Genomic DNA, 19,946 nt, shown 5'->3' with positions numbered 1-19,946 from the left:
TTCAGAAGCATTTAGGTTTTTTGACAAATGGTAGATATTCCTTTAGCGATCCAAATTGTTGATTTCAAGAGGCTCGTTTTGCTTGGTCCATGATTCAATAGTCTCCTCGATGCAAAAAAATCCTAGACCTTTCAGTAGAGGTTTGGCAAAAGCAATACTCGGCAGTGAGATCTTTAGATCTGGATTTTTAGTTGATGAACAGTGATTCCATCATATATTTGGGTTATTTAACGGTGGTCTCCACTTGTACATGTTGAAAAAATAAATGCTTTAAAAATAAAAAATGTTAGGACTTGTATAAGCACACAAAGATGAATCAAATAAGTAATCATAATCGCGCGCACAAACAAATTCAACCTCAGAACAATCTAAATTTACTTGAAAAAAAATCTTTGAAGAAAAAAACTACGACGCAAAACAAAAATGTACTATGAAAAATAAAGTTACAAGAGATGAACGTCCTTACAAATTAAAGCCCTTGCCAAGAGGAAAAGCCCTAACCTTTTTCTCTCCAAAGCCCTCTCAAACTCTTAAACACATCTTAGAGAACCCTAACATTACTCTAATCCCGATTACACTTGGTATATATACTACCACAACTGGAATAGGAAATAAATCCCACACTTTAACAGTTCTACGCTCGCCTTTGATGGGGCCTTTGATCGTATTGACAACCATCGAGGACTAATCCATGACATCGAAACCACCTTCAATGCTATCAAGTAGCAACTCCAAAATAGTCCAACAATCAACTAGAATTTTTTCAGATTTTCTCGATAGGATTGAGCATTTATCGATGGCATCGACATCTACTTGATGGAATTGACTGGTCTGTCGATGACATCGACAGACCCTTTAACAAATAAAATTAAGCCATTAGACAACAATCTTCACCATTGTTGAGTGTGAAATATTATATATTTTTTCCTCATTATGCATTGATTTTATAAACATAGATGCACTAAAACGATCTAATTATGTATGTTTTCTTATGCGAGATGATTTTGAGAGCCAAGATGAAAAGAATAATTAAAGAAAATTTTTAATGCTCAAAGAATGACCAAAAGATGATTTGGAAATTTAGAGGTGTTTAATGAAGAATTCAAGTGCCAAAAATTCAAGAAAATTAAGTGCAAAGGAGAGAAAAAAGACCGACGAAATCACAAAGTTCAACAATAAAAATAATAGATTATTTGGTCCCACCTAAGGTTGGTTTGGTCCAACTAAATGTCCATAGAATAGTCTAGCAACAAATTGTGATTTTTAGACATAATTCGGCTCGATGTTCGGCACGATCAAAGCTGGGTCATTGCCATTGAAGATAGGTTGGGTGCAACCTAAGGAAGACAGAGACTTCAGATGCGAATCGAAAAAATTCGGTTACAACTGAGAAGAAATTTGGTGCAACTGAAGGTAAATTCTGTGCGACTAAAAGTCACCTTCGGCTGCAGCCGAAGCTTAATAAAAGTGCAAAAATTAAGTTAGTTTCAAGTCAGTATGAACTTTTCCTATTTAAAGGGGGCGATTTTAGCTTTCTTAGGGACACATTAGGGTATAAGGGATAGAGCCAGGAGTTGCAGAGCTTCTTTGGAGTCCTCCTTCTCCAATCCTTCGGTTCTTTTCAGTTTTTATATTTTTGTTTTTGAGTTTTACTTTAATCATATCTTTGATTGACTAATCTCTTAGCTAGAGCTAAGAGGTGAAGCTAGTAGTTATTCTTAATGCTTAGTTTACTTTGATTCAAGTATTTGATTTGATGTTAAATAATTTATTGATATTTGGTTTGAATGAAGATTTATTTTTATTTTATTTTGATCCATTGCCGACTCCAGGCACATTGGATGCTTAGGGAGGGTAAGAGTAATTTCTGATCTATTTTGCAAGGGATTGATTTGTAAAATCCATTGATCTATCGTATACTTCGGGAAAGATAGATGCTTTGAATTTCCTACGATAAATGCTTTGGCACATTATGTGGGAACCAATTCAATTGAAGTTCAAATATATTTTAATGTATGAATGATAATTTAACCACTCTATTATCCGACTAAATATGATAGGACTTCAAATCTAGTTAAGTAATCTAATTGAATCAAGTGAATTAAACATTAAGATATAGCTATAATTGGATCCTTGACGCTCTAATGTTTTATCTCTATTAATTCCTTTTTCAATTACACAATTATTTCTTAATTCAAATTCTAGTACTTAGTTCTAGTTCTAAAGTGTTCAAGAAATCGCACAATCACAAGTCCCTGTGGGTACGACCTTGGTCTCATCAAGTTACTACTACATCGCATCCTTGCAATTGGGGTTGTTTGAACAAGTTTTTGGTGCCGTTGCTAGGGACTTCGGCTGCATTTTTCTAAAATACATTAGTATAAGAATTAGTGTAAGATTATGGTTAGTTTTTCGTTGCGTTTCTAGATTAGAATTCTTTTTTAATTCATACATGCTAAATCTTCTAATTGATAATTGGGCCAAAGAAACAATTTAAATTGGATAAATTTATTTATATCCGTATCAAAATGCTTGTGCTCATCCAAAAATTGCACACAGTTCCTTACATTGTTGCCATCGAAAAGTACTGAATTTCTATCCACAACATTCCCATTCTCGGAATTCAAATAAATTAGAATTCTCAATTCTCGATGTCTAGGAGTCACAGGTGGATTTAAAACACCTCGTAAATTGACTTAATCTATAGAATGTTTGAATTTTGATGTAAAAGGTTTAGATATTAACATTATTCTTCTATTTTGTAGAATATAACTTAAAATTGTCAAATCAGGTACTATCCTTTCAACCCTCTTTCTTTATTATTTCAGAGTTTTTGTAATCTTTTGTAGAAGTAGGTTTAACTTAGGATTAGGTTTGAGAGTATTTCATGTCCAAATGGGTCCGCGGTAACACTCTACATTTCTTAAGTGAAGGAGGATTAGTTGAAGATTTGCCTATCCATCACTAGATTAGACAACACATTTGATCCTCTAAGTTGGCAGAAAATATGGCTGAAAATCAACCTCACCATCGTGTTGAGGAACAATAAGATGAGAATGATGTGCACAATGGTTATCCACCTAGAACATTATGTGATTATTTGTAACTAACAAGGACGAGCTCACCTTCTTGCATGACCTTTCCACATAATGTAGAAAATGTGAATTTTAAGCTAAGAGTGATCCAACTACTCCCAAAGTTTTATGGACTAGATTCTGAGAGTCCATAACTACATCTCAAAATGTTTGATGAGATTGTAGCGACCTTACACTTCCATAATGTGTCGAACCACACCTTAAGATTAAAATTGTTCCCTTTCTCTTGGAAGGAGAAAGCCAAATCGTGGCTTCACTCCTAAAGACGAAGGTCGATTGAGACATGGGCTAAGATGACTTGGGAGTTCCTTAAAAAGTTTTTTCCAGCTCATAAAACCGATACCCTTAGAAGGGTGATCATGAACTTCTCATATAAAGATGAAGAAACCTTTTAATGCTGGGAAAGATTCAAGGATCTTTTAAATGCTTGCCCGCATCATGGCTACGAAATTGGGTGGGTCATAAGCTTTTTCTATGATGGACTGCCTTCACCCATACGCCAATTTGTAGAGATGATGTACAATGGGGAATTCATGACTAAAGATCCTGAAGATGTGTGAGACTATTTTGATATGCTTGTTGAAATACATAGTCATGGGATACTTCATCCAAGCTCATTAGCCCAAAATTAACTCAGTCCAAGGTGAATGGAGGGAGATGACGTTAATGCAATGGTCGTTAACTTTATGAGAAAGGTCGAGGCCATAAAACTGAAAAGAGTAGAAACGGTGAAACTTGACAGGACCATTGAAATTGTTTGTGGTATCTGTGCTAGTAACATACACTTAACGCATGATTGTCCTACAATTCATGTGTTTCAAGAGTTTTTACATGAGAAATCTAATGCTGTAAACAATTATCAAAGGCCGTTTAACGCTCCCTTCTTAAACACATACAACTCTAGTTGGCGGAACTATGCGAACTTCAATTAGAGGAATGGGCAAACGTCCAATACAAACAAAAATCCTTAAGGGACTGTCCCTTCAATCTTCAATCCATTATTAAATTAGAAAAGATCCCAAGAGGATACAATTCAAAAAGTTATCCATAATCAAGAGTAGTTCAATCAAAATATGTTGCAAACATTATAGGATATTAAATCATCCTTCGGGGTGTTTACATTGTCCACTCAAAAAATAGATTAACAACTTACTGTTAGGTAGAAGGGGACTTTTCCAGCCCAACCTCTATCTAATCTAATAACTTAATGCGAAATAAGTGACACAACCTCTTCTTATTAACATGTGGAGCAAGGAAAGTCCATTACCACTCTTAGAAGTGGAAAAATAATAGACAAGAACATCCTGATGAGGGTTGAGAAGCCTAAGGACTTGGAAGAAAATGAGAGGAATGATGGACCTAGTAACGCTACACATGAGAAAAAATAAGAAAAATAATACAAGCCGATTGCTTTGTTCTCATAAAGGTTGATCTCACCAAAACCTCTACCAAACACTCAGGATATCTTAGAGGTTCTAAAACATGTGAAAATTAACATCCCTCTGTTGGATGCCATAAAACAGATCCTGTCTTATGCCATGTTCCTGAAAGATTTATGTACGGCCAAGAGATGGAAAAACATTTAGAAAAAAATATTTCAGATAGAGAAAGTGAGTGTCATCCTTAAACAAGATGTCCCCCAAAAATACAAAGATCCCTATAGCCCAACCATATCTTGTGTAATTGGGGATCATTGGATTGAACATGCACTGCCTGATTTGGGGGCAAGTGTGAATTTGATCCCATACTCGGTTTACTAACAACTTGGCCTAGGTGAGTTAAAAACCACTAGGACCACACTTCAACTTGTTGATTGTTTGGTTCGTATATCGAGAGGGATGATAGAGGAAGTGCTTGTCTAAGTTGATAAATTCTACTACCCTATAGATTTTTATTATTTTGGATACACATCCTGTCATTGATGGTAACACTCAAATTCCTATCATTCTTGACTGACCATTCCTAGCCACATCAATTGCTATAATCAGTTGTAGGAATGGGATTATGAAACTATCCTTTGGGAACATGAAACTTGAGCTGAACATGTTTAACATGTGCAAACAATAGGTAACCATTTTTTATTTCACTATTTTTAGCTAGTCATTTTCTTCTTCTTTTTATACTTAAGGTAGATAAGGATCTCCAAACTTGGTTTATAACACTTTTTAAGTAGTCATCAATCTAAAATCAGGAGTTCAAGTTAACTTCACAGAACATGAGTTAAATGTAAATCGTGAACTAGACTCAATTGATGTTGAAACTTTATATTAATTAATTAATTAAGAGAACTTATTCAAAAATCTACTAATTAAATAGACTGCGGATTTTCAAAATGTATTCTATATCTTATCATAATATTCAAATGTATTCACTCACAAAATTTCAATATTTAAAAGAGTTTTAAAACTGAAAATTTTTAAAAATTTCAAGAATTTTTGCTCAAGTCAGAAAATACTAATTAGTTCACATAATCTCACCCCAACCTAAAATTTACCTTTTTCTCGATGTAAAAGATATGCAATAAAATAACATGAGACAAAGAAAATAACTGAGGAGTGAGTAGGAAGGATAGTACTCGAGGAAGATCAATTAGATGGTATGAAGTCTTCATCATTTTAAAGGGATTACTATTAATATAAAACAAAACTAAAATAAACTATCCTAATCCTAATTCTAAGAAAATAGTAAATGGATAGACCAAAAGGTCAATCTTAATACACGAGATCAGTCAGAGGGATGGACATATCGTCTTAATCAAATTTATCAATGAATGGTTTAAGATGATGACTGTTTACTTTGAAAATGTTACCATTCATCGGGGTTTCTATCTTAATAGTCCCATGAGGATAGACTGTTTTAATTTTAAAGGGGCCGATCCAACAAGATCTTAGTTTGTCAGGAAAAAGATGAAGTCTAGAATTATACAAAAGGACTTTTTAGTTTGGCTCAAAAGATTTCTAAAGAATATTCTTGTCATGAAATACTTCTATTCTGTCCTTGTATATCCTAGAATTCTTATATGCATCATTATGAATTTTTTCAAGTTCATTTGATTGTAATTTACGCAACGAACCAGCATTGTCAAGATTGAAATTGAAATTATTTATTGCCCAATATGCTTTATGCTCCAACTCCACATGTAAGTAGCAAGCTTTCCCATAGACAAGTCTAAAGGGACACATTCCAATAAGGGTTTTGTATTCCATACGGTAAGCCCATAATGCATCGATTAGTCAAAGTGACCAATCCTTATGAGATTTGGGTTAACTGTTTTCTCAAGAGTTTATTTCATTTTCTTGTTTGAAATTTTAGCTCGGTTACTTGTCTGAGATGATATGGGGTACAAACTTTATGAGAAATACTATATTTCTTCATCAAAGCTTCGAATGGTCTATTACAAAAGTGAGATCCTCCATCACTTATAATGACTCGAGGAGTTCCGAACCAAGATAAAATATTTTCCTTTAAGAACTTAATGATCGTGCGATGATCATTATTCTAGCACGGGATTGCCTTAACTCATTTAGAGACATAATCTAGAACGAGCAATATATATATATATATATATATATATATATATATATATATATATATATATATATATATATATATATATATTTCCATAGAATTGGGGGAGCGAACCCATGAAATCGATGCCCCATTAATCAAATGCTTTAACGATAAGAATGGGGTTTGACAGCATCATATTTCTATGAGACAATCCTTCTAATTTCTGACAATGCTCACATGCTTTACAAAATTTGTGTGTATCCTTAAACATAATGGGACAGTAAAAGATGCATTGCATAATTTTTCACCGTGGTCTTTTTAGCCGAGAAGTGGCCACCACATTCGTGAGAATGACAAAAGGAGATTGCATTATAATGTTCATTATCAGGGACACATCTCCTAATGATTCAATCTGAGAAATATTTAAATAAATGTGGATCATCCCATAAGAACTTGCATACCTTGATGAAATTTTTTTTCTTTTATCTTCCATAGTCCGGTGAGTAGGCGTGATACATGTGGTAAGATAATTAGAAATATCAGCATACCAAGGTAATTGGGAGACTTCTAAGAGTTGTTCATCAGGGAACATGTCATTAATGGGTATCTTCTCCGTGGAATCCGATAAAAAAAATCCTAGAGAGATGGTCGACCACTACATTTTTTACTCCTTTCTTATCTCATATTTATATGTCGAACTCTTGGAGAAGAATGATCCATCTTAACAAATGGGGCTTAACATCATTCGTAGAAAGAGGTACTTTAGTGCCGTATGGTCAATAAAAATGACAATCTTGGATCCTATCAAGTAGAATCTAAACTTGTTCAAAGAAAACATTATGGCTAGGATTTCCTTATCCATAGTGGAATAATTCACTTGGGCAGAGTTTAGAGTTCTACTCACATAGTAAATAACGTAAGGCTTCTTCTCTTTTCTCTGGCCTAACATTGCCCCAATAGTATAGTCACTTGCATCTCACATAATCTCAAAAAGTAAACTCCAGTCTGTTGGTTGCATAATGGGAGCACTAGTTAACATGCCCTTAAGTTTGGTGAAGCTTTATGGAATTCCTTGCTCCATTCAAATGGAGTATCCTTTTGAAGAATATTGCATAAAGGATGAGATATAAGACTAAAGTCCTTTATGAACTATCTATATAATCTGGCGTGTCCTAAGAAGGATCACACATTGGATATGCTCATGGGTGAAGGTAGGTTAGAGATTAAATCAATTTTGGCTTTGTCTACCTCAATTCCATTAGACGATATGATATGTCTAAGGACTATTCCCTTTTGAACCATAAAATGATATTCTTTCCAATTTAGTATAAGGTTCTTTTCTTCACATCTTTTCACCACAAGTTTGAGATTGTTAAGGCATTCACTGAAAGATATGCTGAAAACAGAGATATCGTTCATGAAAACCTCTAAAAATTGTCCCATCATGTCTAAGAAAATATTCAACATGTATCGTTGAAAAGTGGCGAGAGCATTACATAGTCCGAATGACATCTTTTGATATGCAAAAGTATCAAAAGGATATGTAAATGTGGTCTTCTCTTGGTCTTCAAGGGCTATCTCTATTTGGTTTGTAACGCCCTGAAATTCGGGGGTCGAGCATAACTCAGCTCTCGAGTTTTAAAACATCACTTATACAACATAATTAATGATGGATGTATGTTGTCTGTATGAGTGCATAAAACATGGAATAGATTAAGCCAAACTGCAACATAAACCAGGGATAAGTGAAAAATGCAAGCAGAAGACTTAAAGAAATATATGTGTACATGTGTAAGTCCCTGTGACATGTATACTCTGCTAGGTCATAATTACAAGTGTTTATCTTCATAATACAAGTATCAAAATGAAATTCATCTATCCCAAAAGAAAACCCAGAATCCCCGTCGATCAGGACATGGCTCACATGAACCCGCCTGAGAACTGCATAATAGAAAACGCGTCCTCATCATCCTCGGACTCCTGCTCTGCCTCAGGGGTCACGTCATCATCTGCATCTAAGAAAGAATCTATTTGGTGTTGAAACACCGCCCTAGAATGTGGGAGTGAGTGATCAACTCAGTGGAACTATACAGTAAAAGTTAACAGGATATCAAATCAATCAAGCAGTAATGATAAGGCAATACAATTAAACACGTCTAAAGTACTCTTGTTAATGCAAGGATGTATGTATAAATGATGCATGCCCTCGCCTGCACTCTCTCAGCGTCTTCATCTTATGGTACGCATGATAACCTCCCGCAGTGCCAACGACTTCTACGCACATGCAATGCGGTGCATGAACATGATTACCAAGTTGTTATTAGTCCTTTTCATACAGCAGGATTGGGAAGCTAAGGTACCTTCCTCATATCAATTTTCATATAGTGATCCATTCTAGGGTCATTAGTCCTAGGCAATCTCATACGATCATATGGTTCTAGGTCGCTGCAAAGGGCTCATCACCAATCAATGCACGCCTATCATACCTTAGTTACTACTCTAAGGCTCGTCGCCTTAATGCAGTATCACGGTATGCTCGAGGTCACTACAAAGGGCTCGTCACTAATCAATGTAGGCCGACAACACGAATATAGTGTCCAATACCACCATAATTGGCTCACGAGTCTGGTGTGCTCACTGGTCACTACGGGGAGGCTCATCACCCCAGCGTAGGCCAACAGCTCGACCACGGTGTCTCATACCACCATGTCCGGCTCATGAGTCTTAACGGATCAAGGTACAACGGTTAACGGGATTTCATCGGTAAGTTTGGTACCCTAGATTCAAACAATAGCGTCCATACATGGTGAACATACATCGGGACAATCGGGTTACTTGACGAACTCGACTAGCACGAGCGCATGTTGAGTTGAACGACATAGAGTGCGCAAATACTCCGTGTGGCCAAACCACTGCCGACAACCCTAATACGACTCGGGTTCGTTAATGGCGAAAGCAACCTCGGCTACAAGCTCAAAGTCTGTTATCGATTTCCTGGACTATTCCATAGTCCCAAACATATTCCACTATAACAGATATTCATATCAACACTTGGAACAGTAATGGAACAACAATTCAAATCATACAATATGTGAGCATTCGAAGAATATCAACTTAACATGGATTTCAACATAAGTAGTGCTTGAACTTAAAGAACAAAGAATGTAAATTGAATGTAGGAAATCATACACACCAATAGGAGAGTTGAGAATCTCTTCTCAACGCCCGTAAATAGGATAATATATTACACTTGATCATTCAGACATTTCTACAAACACTTAGACTACATATTCCCACATACATGACATATGTTGGTGATAACACACATTTGGACAATTCCTTTTTGCTAGGGAGTTGACACACATACTACTAGCACAAGTACACAACAAATAATCATGGTAAACACATACTCTATTTTATACATATATGATACTTTCTACATGCACATAGAATACACAAATCTCAACATAACTCATATATATTAGGAACGCAATATAAACATCACATTTGGCATGTGAAATTACACACACAACAATAATAAATCATTATCTGACATTGAAAGCCTTGAAAACCATAACCTGTATGAATATAGTCCACACCTTAAACCAGAAAAAGCGCACCGATCTGATTCAGACGATAAGTGTTCGTCAACAGCGACTAGATAACCTAAGGCAAGAATAGAAATGAGCTACATCAACATATAGACTATTCTAAGCTCTAAAACAGACTAGGGTTTGATTAACTTACCCAAGAATGAACTCAGAATCGCCGGAATAATGATTCAGAAGTGACGGTTTAAGGATGCAGGGAAACAAGGAAGAATCTCAAGATGCTTCACCAACTTCTCTCTCACTTTCTCTCTCTTTTCCTTCTCTCTCTTAGCTAGGGTTTAGGAAATTCGTATGGAAAAGAGAGTGAGGGTTTTAAGGTCTTTATATAGGCCTAACATTGATGAAAATAGCCCCAAGGCCAAGGTATACTTAGGTTATAACCAAATCAGGCCTCTCTCGATCCAACGGAGCACTTCTGGTGGTCCTTTTTTCACGTGCGGTCGGACTTAAGCTCACTGACCATGGATCTAGGTCAGACTGAGTTTTTGTGCGGATCTGATTTACAGATCAGCCATGGCGGACCAATCTCCATTCAACGGTCACCGTACCTCGATCAGGTCCACAAGCACTATGATATGCCTAGCCCATCTTCCCTGATCCAAGGGTGAACTTGGGTTAGAATCCAATGGTCAGATTGCTTAAAATCGTTGCGCAAGCGACACGACTTAGATTTCATAAAATCATATTTAATTTCTCAGCTTTCTCACACTCTTTACTCTAGACTCAAAGAAATCGACCCAGGACATCATCTGGACTTGATTTCTGAGGTGATGGTCAAGCCCAACAAGGTGACCATAACCGTCTAAGATCATCGCTATTGGACTTTCGACGCACGGTCCAGGTCCGATCCAAAGATTCCAAATATTCTCGAGAGCAACTGGATTTAGCGTTAAATCCCAGATTTCAGGGTAACATAGCGCTAACAATTCTACAGGTTTTGAGTCTTGCAGATCAAATTTCAAGTGATTGATGCTAATTTCACAAGCAATCAAGTTTAGCGCTAATTAACCCACAATTAACTTCTAAAGAATTTGAGGTAGTACTCGGGTCTTTGCACGAAATTTTTCGGGTCATTACAATCTACCCCCCTTAAAGAAAAATTTTGTCCTCGAAATTCATACCTTCTCATATTCCTCAAGGATCTGAGGGTAGCTCTTTCTGACCTCAGCTTCAGTCTCCCAAGTAGCCTCTTCTTCACTATGATGCGTCCATAACACTTTCACAAGAGGGATGACCTTACTACGTAATACCTGCTCCTTCCTGTCTAGGATACGCGTCTGTCACAGTACATATATGGCATCCTCGCTCAACTGCACCTGCTCCCAACTGATAATATGCGAAGGATCAGGAACGGATTTCTTCAGCATAGAAACATGAAATACGTTATGCACGCCCGCAAGTGGTGTGGGGAAAGCAAGGCGGTACGCTACTGCTCCCACTCGATCTAGAATTTGAAATGGACTAATAAATCTCGGCGTGAGCTTTTCCTTCTTACCGAATCGCAGAACTCCCTTCATAGGGGAAACCTTAAGAAATACATGGTCTCCAACCTCAAACTCAAGTGGTCGCCGCCTCATATTAGCGAAACTCTTCTGCCTGCTCTGGGCTGCCAGAAGTCAACGTCGAATAATGTCAACTTTCTCTGAAGTCGCCTGCACCAGCTCTGGGCCAATCATGTTACCCTCACCAACTTCTGCCCAGCAATGCAGTGCTCTACATGGGCGACCATACAATGCCTCGTAGGGAGCCATACCGATCCTCGCTTGGAAGCTATTGTTATACGCGAACTCTGCATAAGGGAGACAATCATCCCAACTGTCCTTGAAATTCAAAATACAAGCTCGCAACATGTCTTCCAGAACCTGATTCACACGTTCCGTCTGCATATCTGTCTGCGGATGAAACGCAGTGTTGAACTTCAATTTCACACCCATCGCTTCCTGGATACGAGTCCAGAAGATAGATGTGAATCGCGTGTCTCTGTCAGACACAATCTCCAAGGGAATTCGTGCAGACGTACAATCTCCTTGATGTACAACCTAGCCAACTCGTCTGCAGAGTTTGTGACTCTGATCGGTAAAAAATGAGCCGACTTCGTCAATCGGTCGACGATCACCCAAATAGAGTCATGTCCCTTCTTCGTTCTCGGTAGCCCTAAAATTAAATCCATAGAGATAAAGTCCCACTTCCATTCTGCTATGGGCATGGGCTGAAGCAGTCCAAGAGGTCGGCGATGCTCTTCCTTAACCTGCTGGCACGTGAGACAACGAGATACAAACTCAACAATATGAACCTTCATGTTGTCCCACCAATAGGATCTTCTCATATCTTGATACATCTTCGTGCTACCTGGATGCATTGCAAGCTTAGAATTATGGGCTGACTCGAGAACCTCCCGTCTCAAGTCAGGAATGTTTGGGACACATAACCGGCCACGAAATCGTAGGCCCTCATCTGAACCAACACTCCACTCGGAGTCCTCATCTGTACTAACCCGCTCTCTCATCTTTGCCAATAGCTAATCATCTACCTGAGCTGCAACGATCCTCTTATCAATGAGGGGCTGTACTCGAATGTGTGCGATAACCTCATACGGCTCTTCCGCAGTAAGTTTCTGCTCAAAGTCTCGCACAAACTCCATCATGTCCTATTCTGCTATCATTAGTGGAGCCACAAACTTTATAGCCTTCTTGTGACTCAATGCGTCTGCCACAAGGTTCGCCTTGCCCAGATGGTAAGAGACATCGAACTTAAAGTCTTTCAATATTTTCATCCATCGGCGTTGCCTCATATTTAAGTCACGCTGCGTGAAAACATACTTAAGGCTCTTGTGATCGCAAAAGAGCTCGAACTCCTTTCCATAGAGGTAATGTCTCTAGAGCTTTAGTGCGAAAATGACAGCTGCTAACTCCAGGTCGTGCGTAGGATAATTCTCTTCGTGTTTCCTCAACTGTCTCTAGGCATATGCAATCACCCTGTCCTTCTGCATAAGGACACAACCCAGACCAACACGAGAGGCGTCAGTATATATCGTATACCTAACCCCTTACATTGACAATACTAGCACAGGGGCGGATGTCAACTTGTCCTTCAGCTCCTGAAAAGTTATTTCTGCCTTCTCATTCCAAGCAAACTTCAAGTCTTTCCATGTCAACTGAGACAACGGTCTGGCTATCTTCGAGAAGTCGCGTATGAAACGTCGATAATAGCCTGTTAGACCCAAAAAGCTTCTCACCTCAGTAACCAAACTAGGCTGCTTCCAGTCCTAAACTGCAGCTACTTTAGCGAGATCGACAGCTATTCCTTCCTTGGACACCACATGCCCTAGGAACTTGACTTCCTCCTTCCAGAAATTACATTTCTTGAACTGTGCAAAAAGCTGATTCTTCCTGAGAGTATCCAAAACCGCTCTTAAGTGCTCCTCATGCTCTTCCCGACTCGCAGAGTATATCAAAATGTCATCAATTAAAACAATGACGAATCGGAACAAAAATGGCTGAAACACCCTGTTCATCAGATCCATGAACACGGCTGATGCGTTCGTAAGACCGAACGACATCACAAGGAACTCATAATTGCCAAAGCTAGTCCTGAAAGCGGTCTTCTGCACATCCTCATTCTTGACGCGCAACTGATGATACCCTGACTGCAGATCAACCTTCAAAAAGTACCGTGCCCCCTTCAACTGATCAAATAGATCATCGATCCTGGGCAGGGGATACTTATTCTTCACAGTCACCTGATTCAACCTCCGATAATCTATACATAATCGTAAGGAACCATCATTCTTCTTCACAAACAGAACAGGTGCTCCCCAAGGAAACACACTAGGTCGAATAAAACCCAACTTTAATAAGCCATCTATCTACTTCCTCAATTCCTCCATTTCACTCAGAGGCATACGATAGGTGGGCAAAGAAATAGGTGTCGCACCAGGCATGAGATCGATACTAAAATCAATCTCGCGCTGAGGGGGTAATCCAGGAATCGACTCGAACACATCTTGGCCGACGAAGAGTAAGGCCATCATCCCAAATGCCCCGACCTCCAATAAAAATTGGAGTAACAAATGGTTTTGGGTGTCAAGGGATTGGGAGGCTTTGGCGATTATGGGGTTGCGACCTCGGGTTTCGACTTGGTTTGCCCAACTAGGTCAGGTACATCCGAACTCTTATCTTTTCAGTTTATATTTATGCCATTTTACTTCTAACTATAGTGGTCTTTGGCAGTTCTACCCAAGCACCCTGCCTTAGTGACCAACTCGGTGCGTAATCGGATCACACACGCGAGGTCGGTGGAGGCTTCGACAAGATCTTGAAAGCTATTGATCACTCCAGATCTCCTCTGTCAATCAGGTCTTGCCCCATGTATGCTTGGTACGTTCGGGCAATTTCTATAGGAGTTTGCGAGTTATGCTATCTTATTTATTACTGACTAATTGCTTTCGCTGTGCCGAGATGGCCAATCAACCATGTTCCGGCAAGCGAGTTCGTGTTCATTCGAATGTCGAGTTGCGCCAGAAAAAGCCCTCGAAGAAGAGGGCGATCGTATCTCCCACCAGGGGGAAGGCGGCGAGCTCATTTTGTGCTGTGGAAGGGCAGTTGAGGTCGGGCTTGGACCAGCCCATGACAGGGTGGTCCATCTCGGTTGCCAACAAGAGCTTCGATTACTCTTGGCACCACCACCACAAGCCAATGCAGCCCCAAAAGTGGTAGGTGTAGATCAATAGGAGGTTGTCTCTGTCAAGGAGACCGCCCTTGCTACTAGCTTATAGCCCTCTGGCGCTTAGCCCCTTGCAGCACATGACTAGACAGGCACCTCATCTGGTCATCAAGGGGGCGAAGCCTAGGGGGCTCTTCAGCTGAATATTCTTACATGGCAGGTCTCCTTTTGTGGATAACTTGGCATGTTCCTGCGCTGAGATCGCTGAGGTAATGGACGCTCACCTGGTCACCTCCATGGGCTAGGTGGCCGCATTTTTCTATAAGGTAGAACTCTATCCTCTTCTTGTAGTTGCTTTTATGCTTGAATTTTATTTGACGTGATTTTTTTTTTCAGTTTAGCCTTGTTGTCTTACACTCCCATCGCAAAATGATATGCATGGGGAAGGAGTATGAGGAGGGATAGGCGAGCCTCATTGGTAAAGCTGCTAAGGTAGAGCAGCTTCGATATGCCTTAGAGAAATATGGGGAGGAGCTTGCAGCTATGAAATCTAGGCAGAGGAGCTGGCAACTCTCAAGGCTCAGGCTGAGGAGGCTTAGAAGGAAAGGGATTAGATGAAGCTCGAGTTAGAGGCAGCGCGGTCACTTCTAAAGGAGGCTTGGGCGAAGGCTACTAAGTGAAAGGATGATTTGGCTGAGATGAAGGTCAGCCTGACAGCGAAATTGACGAAAGCCAAGGAGTCCATTCGGGAGGCCCAGGCAACGACAGTGGAGGAATTCAAGGCCTCCAAGGAATGAGCTGAGGAGAAAGAGCTGATGTATAATTTTGGATATGAAAAGTGCCTTGAAGATGTCAAGGAGAAATACCTTAAGCTCGAACTTAGTGTTCTTGATGACAGTCCTGCCGAGGACCCGACCTCACCAAAAGCCGAAGGTCCAATCCCAACTGAAGCCAAGCAGCCGACCTCTGTGGAAGTTGAGCAAACCCTTATGGGGGATTAGCCCTTTTTGTACTTCCTCTTGCACTTAAGTAATATCTTTTATCAATGTAAAGATATATATATATATATATATATATATATATATATATATATATATATATATTTAGTGACTGTTGTGTATGGAATTTTTATTAGATTTAGCAAGTTGGTTAGCTGCACCTTGGTCATAGTAGTGGGCTGAACATATTAGTCGAGTAGTAGGGGAATTAGGGGTGAGCTCTTGAGCACTTCCCTTCATTGAGGGAATCTCACCCTTGTAGAATGGATTAGCTGCAATGACCCCTTTGTAGCTCATTTAAGAGGACCGTTTTCCTGTACACTAAGGGAAATCCTCATAGTAGATCGCGTAGTCCTAGTAGTGTTATCAATTAGTGGTCTGACCTCTTCTCTAATGGCTGAACAACTGATGAGAGGACTGTTTTCTCTTGCACTAAGGAAAGTCCTCAGTAAACCATGTAGTTCGAATTATGTAGACAGTGAATAAAATTTAAAATTTTCCAACCTTGGGATTTTTATTACAGATTTTGAATAATGGATATGTATATTCTGACCTAGTAGGTCAATTATTATAGATTTCAAACAATAGACATATAGATTCCGACCTGAAATCTGATCAGTCTTCACTTATAGCAGATCTTCAAATGATCGGTGTTCAATGGATGTAGCAGGGGTCGTCCCTCCATGTCTTCGAGTCGATAGCTCCTAGGTTGGGTTGTGCCCATCACCTTATGTAGGGTCCTTCCTAGTTCGTCCCTAGGGTCCCCTAACCGGGCTCCTTGGTGTTTTGAAAGGTTCTACGGAGGACCAAATCTGCTGATCTGAACCTTCTCACACTTGCTTGGGAATTATAGAATTGGGCGACACGCCGTTATTGGGTCGCGACCTTGGGTTGAGCTTGCTCCCTCCTCTCTTTGAGCAGATTAAGGCCTAGAGCCATCTGCTCATTATTCTGAGCTTCATCATAGGATCGAACCCACACTTTGGAGAGCCCAATTTGGACTAGGATGACGACCTTTACCCCAAAAGCTAGGGGAAAAGGGGTTTCTCCTGTCAACGTTCGAGCAGTAGTTCGGTATGCCCAGAGTACATAAGGGAGCTCCTCGACCCATTGTTGAGACTCACATATTGCATATTTAACCGTTCAGTCATATTAATTTTCTTGACATTTAAGTATTAATTCGATTTAATTATATATGCTTTTGTCATAAGAGGTGATTTTGGACCTAAAGATTTATATGTGTCTAAAAGGATATATTCAGAGCTCAAAAGAAGATAATGAAGAATTCACATGCCAAAAATCTAAGGAAACCAAGTGAGGAATGAAGAGAATCAAAGATTTGAAGTGACGAAAAGGAATCTTAAAAATTGGCCAGAAAACTCATATTATGAACTTCCGAGTGTAAAAAGAGAAGTCCGGAAATAATTCTAAAAATAGACTTAGTCCCATTGAAGTTCAACTTAGGTCCGACCGAAATCACACAAAACAGTCCAGCAAGAAAGTGGGGTTTTCAGCCTTAATTTAGTCCGACTGAAGCTAACTTTGGTCCCATCGAAATCAACTTTGTTTTGACCTAAATTTGACAAATTCTGCCTAGATTTTTCATATGCGACTTCGGTCCGACTGAAGCATAATAAAAGTGCATAAATCCAAGGTCAGTTTGCAAAATCTCCAAGTCGGTGCGGAAGTTAAAGTTCCACAATTATAAATAGGAGTCCTTAGGACGTTTCAAAGCATCTTCTAAGGCTTGGAAAGGGGGAGAAGGCCAAGGTGGAGCGCTGACAACGTTCTTCCACTTTGATTTCTTCACGGGTTCTAGTTGTTCTTTTTATTTTTATTCTAAGATGTTAGTCTTGTTAGGCTAATCTCTTAGCTAAGGCTAATGGATGAAGGTTATAGTTTATTTTACTTTGATTCAAGTTTATGGTTGAATTTCCATTAATTTCTAGTTTAAATAAAGGAATATTTCTAGTTTTCTATAGTTTATTGTGACTTCAATTACAATAGATGATTGGAAAGCTTTTGATATCTTATCTATTTTGTAATTGTGTGATTTGTAAAATTCATGATTTACAATTGTCTCTGGGTATGGTAGATGGTTGAATACCTTGTGATCATCACATTGGTGCTTCGTGAGGGAACTAATCCAATGAAAGTTCAGATTCTGTTTTAACCACTCTATCATCGATTGGATATGATAGGACTTCGATTCCAATCGATTTATTGTTGAATCAAGTAGACTAATATTGAGATTGTTATAAGTAGATTCCTGAATCCTTAGTCTTTTATCTTTATTATATTAAAACTTTTTTAAAAAATCTCTAGATTAAAAACCTAAGACCAACCAAGTTAGAATTAGATTAGTTCTACACTGTGTTCCCCATTCCCTATGGATTCAACCTCATTCTCACCGAATTATTACTACATCGTAACCCTACACTTGGGGTTGTGAACACCCATGCTTCTTAAGCCTGGTTTTGACATGGTTTTTGATAATTTTGTTGACCGCTTCCACTTGGCCATTGGCTTGAGGGTGCCGAGGCGATGAATAAGCATTTCGAATTTTGAGGTTTCCACACATGCCTTGGAATCAATCGTTATCGAACTACTTCCCGTTGTCCGAGATGATCGTATGCGGGATCCTATATCAACAGATTATATTTTTTAAGACGAAATCTATGATTTTTTATTCGGTAATCTTGGCTAGTAGCTCGGCCTCCGCTCATTTGGTGAAGTAGCTGACTGTGACGACTATGAATTTAGTCTGACCTTTGCCTATTGCCAATGGGCCGATAATGTCTATCCCCCATTGGACGAACGTCCATGGGGGTCAGCTGTTCAGATGGCCGATGATGTATTGCCATGAATCTTTAATGCTTGTCACATTTTTGGGTATACTACTTGACATCTTTCTAGATGGTTGGCCAAAAGTATCCTTCTCGGACGACCATGTGGGCAAGAGCTCGACTGTCGGAGTAGTTATCGTAGATTCCCTCATGTATTTCCTTCAAAACATACTCAGCCTCTTTAGGTCGGAGACACCTGAGATAATGTAGAGAGAACCCTTTTTTGTACAGGGTGTCTTCGACTATGGTGTACTGAGCTAACTTAGATTGGAGCCTACATGCCTCAAGTCGATCTTCGGGTAGCTTGCCTTCTTGAAGATATTCGACTATCTGTCCATCCAGCTTAAGACAAATTTACTGGAAAGATTGTTTATGGATTAGACCTTTTGATGCTTGGCTCGGCCAGAATCTTGATCGGGATCGATTTCAAGATGTCATTCTTGGCCGTTATGGTGCATCCGCCTTGGATTTTTCTGACCTGGGGATCAAGTTAATGTCACACTTGGGGAACTTGCTCATAAGTTCTTGAGCTTTTTGTAAGTAGGCGATCATTCTTTCCTCTTTGGCTTGGTATTCATTAGCGACTTGGTTTACAATGAGCTGTGAATCACTATAGACCTTACAATATTAGCCCCCATTATTGTTGTTAACCTGAACTCGACGAGTTGTACTTCATACTCTGCCATGTTATTCGATGTGTGGAATCCAAATCTTAAGTCATATTGCATGTTGGTCTGGTCGGGAGCCTCAAGGACTACCCCGACCCCGCTGCCTTTAGAATTAGATGAGCCGTTGACATACAATGTCCAGGTCGGTGAATCAGGCTTGACCACTTGATCAGCTTCAATCAGTTGGTCAATTTTGTTACTTGAACTAACTTTCAGGTTTTGGCCGCAGGAGTAGTCGACAATGAAATCGTCCACCGCTTGGCCTTTGATGGTAGTCCAGGGTTGATATTTAATGTCAAATTTACTGAGCTCAATGGCCCATTTTATGAGTCTCCCTGACACCTTGGGTTTTTAGAGCACTTGACAGAGAGGTTGGTTGGTCAGGACTATGATTTTGTGGGCCTGGAAGTAAGGACGGAGGTGACGAGATAACACGACCAAAGCTAGGGCGAGTTTCTTGATGTTTGGGTACTTGGTCTCGACTGAGACTAAGGCCTTGCTAACATAATATATTGGGAGCTACTTCCCCCTTGCTCCCAGATAAGGGTCGAGCTGA

General features: G+C 39.4%; 1 non-coding gene across 1 annotated transcript; it reads right to left on the bottom strand.

Annotated features, from left to right (window-relative positions):
- Positions 1-3,436: 3,436 nt before the first annotated feature.
- Positions 3,437-3,540, bottom strand: LOC131226386 (small nucleolar RNA R71). Its single transcript, XR_009161774.1, has one exon. It is a non-coding gene; the product is annotated as a small nucleolar RNA R71 (small nucleolar RNA).
- Positions 3,541-19,946: the final 16,406 nt, after the last annotated feature.

The sequence above is a fragment of the Magnolia sinica genome, chromosome 14, assembly GCF_029962835.1.
Source record: "Magnolia sinica isolate HGM2019 chromosome 14, MsV1, whole genome shotgun sequence".
NCBI classification, from domain to species: Eukaryota; Viridiplantae; Streptophyta; class Magnoliopsida; order Magnoliales; family Magnoliaceae; genus Magnolia; species Magnolia sinica.
This window is presented reverse-complemented; position numbering and strand designations above follow the sequence as displayed.